The 9,523-nt window shown below is 43.1% G+C and overlaps 1 non-coding gene across 1 annotated transcript; it reads right to left on the reverse strand.

Moving 5' to 3' along the window:
- Nucleotides 1-9,107: 9,107 nt before the first annotated feature.
- LOC141687618 (small nucleolar RNA R71) lies at nucleotides 9,108-9,214 on the reverse strand. Its single transcript, XR_012561108.1, has one exon. It is a non-coding gene; the product is annotated as a small nucleolar RNA R71 (small nucleolar RNA).
- Nucleotides 9,215-9,523: the final 309 nt, after the last annotated feature.

The raw sequence follows: 9,523 nt of genomic DNA on the forward strand, positions 1-9,523 counted from the left end.
TATATAGGCAAGCTTTTAATTTGATACTACTTGTTAATCTCCATGAGAAAGAGGTTACAGGTGAGAGGTAAGCAAAATGGTGTTTAATGAGTGTGAAAACACTCCTATAGGGCAGCTTAATGTAGTCAAAAGTTATGAAATCAAAAGGTTATTTACTTGGGTATTGGAGCAGACCTTTTATGTGGAGAATCCAAGAGAACACTTTATTTTTAAACTCAAACTCTCCCTCCACAATTCACCCACTGAATATGTAATTCAAGTTGCTAGAATCTTTACCTGTGTGTTGATGTGACTCTGACATGGTGTCTTGTTTGTTCTTATTTCACTTTTTATTTAAATTTCAAACCCCTCCCTTCACACAGTGAAAAGAGCATTAATATGGATTTAAATTACTAAAATGTTTACTTCTGAGGTGATATTGCTACGGCTGTTAATAATCGTATCAAGTGCACTAGACTCTCAGTTTACTCCATCAAGTCACAATTCTCAAATGACAAGAGAGCATCGGGGGTAAAATGATAATGATAACGAGGGGGTGAGGGAGGGGAGCCACCACAATGGTGGACATGTGAAACCATCAGTAGCTAGAGTTGTAATATGTTAAAATAGGTGAAGTAGTAGAGACTAAGATGGAAGGGAATGAATGCAATCAAGCAATGACTTTTACAAAGGCATGCATTTGCTTTTGCTTCTTTTGAAAGGATTGATGATATAAACATTGCCTTCTCTTCACAATGGAGCAAGAAAAAACATCATCTCTTGCTCTATGCATTTCCCACCTCTTAATATGGTTGTGAAAATTACTGAAATAAGTCATCCATTGATGCTAAAATGTCATGAGAGATAAGGCAATGTGTAAGTTGTAACTACTATATTTATCCTTTTTTTCTAATAATTTGATTTGAGTTGTTGGTCTTAGGCATAAACATGAAAGTGATTACAAGGTCAAACATTGTACGATGCTTTTGAATTGTTGTTTGTTGGAACAGCTGGAGTGTAGGTCTAGAAGGTGTTATCACTTGGTCCATTAACAAGACCAATAAAATTATTACCCCCCAAATATCTTTGTTGAGGTAATGCACTCTCTTTTATAGTACAATTTCACAAGTAATATTTGAGGGGTGGCAAAATATTCTTTTCGCAGTCAGGGCTGGAACACAGAGAACCAAATGATAGGGTATAAGCAACTCAGCTAGGGCTTAACCTGGATCTAAGAGGTATCAGGCTCAATTGATGAACCAAGATCTCCCTCACCCGGCGCAATCGAGTGGAGAGATCCAGGCTCAGGGCCAACCTAGGACCTGGATCACCTACCTACCAGGATCCAGACCATGACCTGGATCATCTGCCTACCTGGATCCGGACCAGGGCCAAGATCGCCATGAGGGGATCCCAGCAAGCACATGCACACTCCACAACCCGCCAAGGAAGGGTACGTGGGCACGTGACGATGGCAGCTATCAACAACCAACATATCAGACAAACACGGCGCATGTCAGAAGGCCGCTAGGACACCCTTAAGGTGGTCCTTCCCTAGACACGTGTAGGCAATCCACCCAAGCCAGGCGTCCTCCGCCCTCCAAGAACCAACCGCCCTGATCTACAAGTAACAACCCCTAAACCCTACCCTTGGGCTATATATACCCCCAAAGATGAAGGGTTTAGGGGTTAGAAAAACGTTCACACTTTAGCACACTCACGCTCTCACACCCACATACACACACAACAACCTTTCTATTACATAATATATCTTCATCTTCTCCAAAACCCTATTCTTATTCTTACATCGGAGGCGCCGTGGGAGCCAAACTCCCCTTCCGGTGTTGTTTTGCAGATACCCAATTAGCAGCTACACCTCATTAATACCCAGAAGGTCCATGAACGGCGTCGGACGGAGCCGCCCCGCTCACAGGAGTTATCATTTGGCGCTAAAAGGAGGGGTGCTCCATCCTTGGGTCTCGGTGCCTCTGGATTCACCTTCATCAGTAAACTCTTAAGAGAGTCCACATCTTAAGCCTGTAAGAACGCAAAAAACCATACCCTCTCTTGAATATGAATGTTCATTTTAGCCACGTTTGTGTGAGCTCATTACTTTAGGCCATGTTTGTGTGAGCCCGCTCTCGTTTGTTAATTTTGATCGTTTAGGGTTTGATAATCTTGATAGCCTTGAATCCTGGGGTTTGATAGTTTTGATAGTTTTAGAACCCAGATCTGCTTTAGTTTGCATATTGTCTTTGTGTTCTGGAGCCTGTTATTCTTGTTCAGTAGTAATGCTAGCAAAACCCAAAAAGTTTGTTTAGTATTATTCTGGAATTTTTTTATAATCTTAAAAAAAAAAAAGCAACCTTAGAACCACATTTTTAGCCTCAAATCTTGGTCAGTTGTTTGTACAATTGTGGTAATGGCAAGAGCAGGAAAAAGTACAGCTGGTAGGCCCTCCGCCAGTACCCTTATTCAGGACCAAGACCCCTCTCAAGCTCAAGGAGCTGGGGAACATACCCACAGCCCGGATTAAAAGTCAGGATCCGGACTGCTCATGAAAGCAAAAATTTCCGGGTGGAGTGTCCTACCCGGACTAAAAGATAAGCAAAAAATATTTTCTAGAATGAAAGGAAAATACAAGGCAAAGAAAATGAAATTTAAAGTAGAATCCGGATTGCCACCAATCCGGAACAAATCCAAATATCACAAATTGTTCAAATTCAAATACGGAAATCAGAAATCCTAGAAAACGGGAATTACATGGGCAAGGCCCGAAAAGCTTAACAAAGCTGCAACAGATCTAAAGGAAGCTTGGGCGGGGGCCGTCATAGGGTCTCGGTTCACCCTGACCCTGCCCGACAGCTGACTTCGCTGCAAGGAACTCCAGGATGAAGCTGTCCCAGTTTGCCAAGGGATCGGTCTTGATGTGTCATTCGGCAACGATCCAGGATCTGCGGACCTCGGGCACCCCGGCTTGGGCAACCTCAAAGTCATAAACACCACTGGCCTTGAACTCAGCAATTATGGCTTCCTTATTCAAATCTTCCTTGGCAACAAGTTCGGCCTTTAGCTTCTCCACCTCCTTAGCAAGACCATCAACCCAGTCCTGCTCTTCCTTTAACTTCTCCTTCAATCTGGACTCAACAATCTGGAAGCTCTCCCGGGCCTCCTCCAGCTCACCCTTTAAACCATCAGCCCGTAACTTCTCAGCACTAGTCCGGTTGTTGGCCTCCCGGATCTCTGTAAAAGCGACGTGCGAGCAAATGGATATGGCGCTCCCAAGCTGGAAAAAGAAAAGGTAGAAACTAAGTACAGAAACAAAGTTGGGAGGCACAATCTGGGACTAAAAACTTGGAAATTCAATAAATACCTGCCCTCATTGCCCAGTTACCCTCTTCAAGGCAGCAACCATGCTGTATCCCTCAACCTCCTCCCAGTCATCTTCAGAAGGGATACTGGACATGAACCCGGCTAGGTCGACCAAAGATTTGGTGCCTATCTTCACGGCTTCTCCATCCGGGCCTTTCCCTTCCGAGTCACAGACGACCCGGCTGGAAACAACAACTTTGCCCCAGGGAGGTTTGGTTGGAACCGACTTCCTTTTCTTCCTTGGGGGATCTCGTCACCCGGGATCTCCTGGACCTCAGGCTCAGACTCATGACCCGGATCCGAGATGTTCTGGGGAACAGAAGATTCGGCTCCGCCCTCAATATCGGCAGACCCGGATCCGGGGCCCGGAGCCCCCTTACTTGTCTTGAAGGCCAAACCGAGGGTATTGAATGCCGCAACATAAGCAGAAGAAGACATGATTCTGAGGAAGTTACGATTGAAATGAGGAAAACCAGCAAAAGTAAAACAAAAAGAGGTCAAATACCCAAAAACAAGGGACCCGGATCAAAAGCAAACATTTTATGAAAACAAGTTACAAGTAAAAAGCAAACAAGAACCTTGATCCGGATCAGCAAGCGAAGCAAGAGACCCGGATCAAAAGCCAATATCTAATGTAAACGGATTACAAGTAAAAAAGCAAGCGGGACCTTGATCCGGATCATCAAGCGAAGAAAGAGACCCGGACCAAATGCCAACATCTTATGTAAACAGATTACAAGTAAAAAAGCAAACGAGACCTTGATCCGGATCATCAAGCGAAGCAAGAGACCCAGATCAAAAGCCAACATCTAATGTAAATAGATTGCAAGTAAAAAAGCAAACGGGACCTTGATCTGGATCATCAAGCGAAGCAAGAGACCCGGATCAAACGCCAACATCTTATCTAAACGAGTTACAAGTAAAAAAGCAAACAGAACCTTGATCCAGATCATCAAGCGGAGCAAGGGATCCGGATCAAGGGCCAACATAGTTTAAAGAAAAACTTACAGCCAAGATTAAAAAGCAACTTATGGTTCATAAACGTGTCCCGGGTCGGCTGGAACTCAAGGGAGTCGCAGAAACACCTCATCTGGGACAAAGCCCGGCCTTCAAGCAGAGTCGGGCTGAACTTAGTCTGAACGCCCTCCATTGTAAAATAGGGGAGATAGGCCAAGTCATATCCCTTCAGCAGAATAATCTCCCCATTCCAGAATTTCAAAGAGGACTGGTGCATGATAGGCTTGGCTCTACCCGGGCCATAACCACACTCCGCGACCCAGAACCTAATCTCGTAAACAGGCTTCTGACTAGATTTAGAAAGATAGAAGATCTGGTGGAAGAGCTTCAGATTCGGCAGGAATCCGGATTTGTTGCAGCAAGCGATAAACCAGGTCATCGACTTTATCCCATTCGGTGTGATCTGCATCGGGGATATCTTCTACACATGCTTGCAGAGGTGTTTGATGAATATATGGCACTGGGGGCTCCACCCGGATCTAAGATGTTCCATCCAGACCGGGACAAAGCCGCCTTACGGGCGGTGATAGATCCTTTCATGAGGTTCCGGCCACCTCCACTCGATATCAGGGGTCAACTGGAAAGCAGCCCGGACCGCCTCATCCATCTCACCCGGATCCGCCTCAGAGAACGAATCTTTCAGCTGGTAATGATCCCGGCTTATAGAAAACTCAGAAAACATCATCTCGAGAGCTTCCTGGTTGTACACCCCGGGGTGACCGTTAGGCTGTCTATCATACCTAACCCTGCTATAATAGACTTCGTTTTCAATCTCCGCGGGCTTCTCAACAAAATGGTATTTTACGTCTATCCAGTAACCCTCAGGTGTGAAGGGGACCAAATTCCCCGGGATCTTCTTATACTTAAATTTTGAAATTATCTCAGAAGAAGGGGAGGCTTTCTTACCCATCTCTACCCGTATACGTGTCCTCTCGGCCGAATCAGAATCACTCACCTCACTACTAAAACCCGGGTAACAGTTTAAAGCTCTCCCGGAAAGCCTCTTGATCCGGACCATATACCTATTAAAATGAAGGTGCATTAGTCTGGAATCCTACCATCTTTTAAGTTTCTGCTAAGCGGTCCGGATAAAAGACGTTATGTTAACTTTACCATAACCTAACGATCCGGACCGCTAATGCAAGTCCAACCCGGAAAAACATTAACGATCCGGATCATGTTAACTATAAGCCAAAAAACCAAACAACCATGGACCCGGATCCTGGCGGCAAACACCCAGATCCGACTACAGAGCAACCAAACATAAATTGCAAATCCTAAGGCATGCAATTCTACCCAAATAATCTAAACCGGATCCGGATCTAACACCCCCTACCCGGATCAATGTAAAACCCTTACCCACAAACAGTCATTTAGAGAATCAAATAGCAAAACATAACACTTTTATATACACACATGACTTTTGCTATCAAGAACACGAAGAACAACTTCGTGAAACCCAGCAAAATCCAACCGAAAAGGACCAAAATCAAACCAAATAAACCATAAAACTACAGATCTAAACATAAATAGCAACCAAACATTTATCACCCACAACAAATCGCACCAAAAACACTAATTTATACCATAAACTCGCAATCAAAGAAGGGGACTTCGGAGCATGCACAAAATCGAAGAAAAATTACGACAAATAGAAAGGGAAAAAGCAAAGAAATCACAAAGAAAACTTACAAGTCGAAGACCTACAGAGCAAGGACGGAGCAGCGGCAGAAGAAACCAACAGCACGAACTTCCGAAGAAAAGTGAGAGAAAAAGGAGAAAAAGAAAGGACTGTTCAGTTTCTTTTGTGAGAATAAAAAAGAAAAAAGGTGGAAGCCCAGCTTTTATAGAGAGACGGGGAGAGAACCGCTCTGCCACGTGGCAGATCGGGATTAGCAGAGAAAACTGTTACAAAAAAGGAAAAAACAAAAGCATATATATATATACATATATTGTATATATACAAATGATTAAAAGCACATTTAAACCCCATAATCATTATGGGGCGATTTTCTAGGAGGGTAACTGCCAAAATTTCAAATTCATGGGAGGGAAAAGGCCGAAAAATGTTACAAATTCCTCCAGCTACCCGGATCAAAGGCTCCTACCCAGATCATTGTAAACAAGGTTCAGGTTTCAGAGCATAAATTTCTCTAAGTCAATCTGGATCTCTCTCTCTCTACTACACCAGATTCAGATTGGGGGGAACCAGGGAACAAAAAAAATTTCCAAGCAGCCAAATTCTTCCACCTTAATCCAGATTGGAACCTACTACACCAGATCCGGATTAAGGGGCAACCAGGGAGCAGACATTTTTTCCAAGCAGCCAAATTCTTCCACCTTAATCCGGATTGGCATCTACTACACCAGATCCGGATTGGGGGGCAACCAGGGAGCAGATTTTTTTTCAAAAAACAGCAAAATTCTACCTTAACCCAGATTGGCATGTACCACACCAGATCTGGATCGGGGGAAACAACGACAATTTTCTCCTAAAGCAACAGCTATGTGATACCACTCTACTCCCTCATCCAGAGAATCTGCATAAGGGAGTTGGGGGGGGGGGGGAAATGATAGGGTATAAGCAACCTGGCTAGGGCCCAACCTGGATCTAAGGGGTATTGATAAGTGGCATTTTATACCACTTAGAACGTCTTAAAATGGCTTAAATTGGTGTCTTGAAATCAAGTATTTTGTGTATTTGATGCGTTTTTCTAGTGTTTATGCATTTCAGGGTATTAGTTGCATTTCGGAGGAGGAATCATCAAGAATAAGCCTTGGCATGTGTTCACCATTGCGAGAGGAAGAGAACGGGAAGATTACGGCGAAGAAACGGAACAAACCGGGAATTTTTCCAGTAGGGTCCTGCGCGCCTGCGCAGCAATGCTGAGCGGCCGCGCAGCAGCCTTGCGCGCCCGCGCAGAAATGCTGAGCGGCCGCGCAGGGTCGGGGAAAAAGCTGAATTATTTTAGACTTCTACTTCTGTTTGGCTTCCAACTTCTATGTAATCTGAGTTTTATGGGACTATTATATAAGTAGATTTGAGACGTTTTCATAGAGAAAAAAGAAGGAGATTATGTTTTAAATTGTGTTGGCGCAAGAAGCGAAGGAGATAAGGAAGAAGACCGATTTAGCACACTGCAGCGAAGAGGAAGCATATATTCTTGTGATTCTTGTTTCGTTGTAACGTTGGATGCTAGTTTTCTTGCTTTGGCTTATTTACTCTTGTGACGTACTCTGTTTTAATATAATTAGTTTAGTTATTATTTTCTTGTGTTGATTATCATGATTTCATATGAACCCATGATGGCGATAAGTTCTATTATGGGCTAATCGTGATCATGGGGTTGCAACGGATTTATTATGAAATTCTTTAGTTAATTGTTTAATACTTTAGTGTGTGATGATTGCATGATATCTAGTATTGGTTGTGCGTATTCGTCTTATGTGCGTCGCGAACATATAAGATAGGGTGTTAATCTCTTGTGAAGCGACAGTGGATCTTGAGATTTAGAACTTGCCATGCTAGCATAGGTTCATGTACGTTGTGCATGATTAATGGGTAACTCTAACAGTTTTATTTGCCCTATGTAATCAAAAGGAATAACTTGTGCTTAAATCGTTGTGTTGTCAATTTCTGTAGACATATAGGAACTCAACATAATTGATGACTATTCAACTTCTATCTTAATTGTGGATGCTTGGTAGAATGGTATTAGTACAATGAAAGTTGGCTTTTATCAGTTTCGTGTTATTCGATTAATGCCATCACTGTCACATGCTTAAGGTAATAACAATGGCTATAGAAGGAAGTAATAATGAAGTTGTGATCTCATGAGTGTTTTATTATTGATAATTTGAAGTGTTAGTTAAGTAGTTAATTATAGTTAATATTTAATCAACAATTTTAAGTGTTATTATCTTAACATTGAGAAGTAATCATACATTGGTGAGTGAGTTTAATTAGACAAAAACTTAGTCTGAGTCTCTGAGGGAACGAACTAGAAAATATTCTATATTACTTGCGAACGCGTATACTTGCGTGAATATTAGTGCGTGATTTCGCCCTAACAAGTTTTTGGCGCCGCTGCCGGGGACTCGGCGTATTTGTTTAGTTTATGTACTTACCATCATTGGTCATTAGGACTCAGTGATTAGGACGTAGTAGTTAATTACTCTTTTCGGTTGTGTTTCAGGTACTTTAGCAAGCGTTTATGCAAACTCGTTCTCGTGCTCGCAAGAGGACCTTAGACACAGCTGAGGAGAAAGACGAAGTTCTTGATACTCCGGAGAAGTTAGATTTTGAGGATTCGGATTCAGGAACTGAGCAGAAAGAACCAGTAAACATGGGAGATCGTATTGTTCAAGCTGATCCAGCTCTTATGGATTTTTCTCGGCCTAAAATTGATGACATTCAGTCAAGCATCCTTCATCCGGCTATTCAAGCTAACACCTTTGAAATCAAGCCGGGTACTATTCAGATGGTGCAGAATTCTGTTTCTTTTGGAGGAGCGGCAACTGAAGACCCCAACATGCACATAAGGAATTTTGTCGAGATCTGCAGCCTTTTTAAGTATAATGGCGTGACTGATGAGGCTATCAAGTTGAGGCTTTTCCCATTCTCACTGAGGGATAAGGCTAAAGACTGGTTACATTCTGAACCAGCTGGGTCCATCACTACGTGGCAAGATCTTGCGCAAAAGTTTCTGGTGAAGTTTTATCCAATGGCAAAGACTGTTGCTATGAGGAGTGCTCTTACTCAGTTTGCGCAGCAACCTACAGAATCTATGTGTGAGGCTTGGGAACGCTACAAGGAAATGTTGAGAAAATGTCCACATCATGAAATGCCGGATTGGATAGTAATCACTGGTTTTTATAATGGTTTGGGGGCCCAATCTCGGCCCATGCTCGATGCAGCAGCTGGAGGCGCCTTATGGGCTAAAAGCTATACTGAGGCGTATAATCTTATAGAGACAATGGCTGCAAATGAGCATCAAAACCCAACTCAGAGGATGACGTCAGGCAAGGTAGCAGGTATTCTGGAAGTTGATGCAGCCACCGCTATTGCAGCCCAGCTCCAAGCGCTATCAATGAAGGTTGATTCTTTGGCTACGTATGGAGTTAATCAAATAGCTATGGTTTGTGAGCTTTGTGC

The sequence above is a fragment of the Apium graveolens genome, chromosome 9, assembly GCF_009905375.1.
Source record: "Apium graveolens cultivar Ventura chromosome 9, ASM990537v1, whole genome shotgun sequence".
In the NCBI taxonomy this organism is placed as follows: domain Eukaryota; kingdom Viridiplantae; phylum Streptophyta; class Magnoliopsida; order Apiales; family Apiaceae; genus Apium; species Apium graveolens.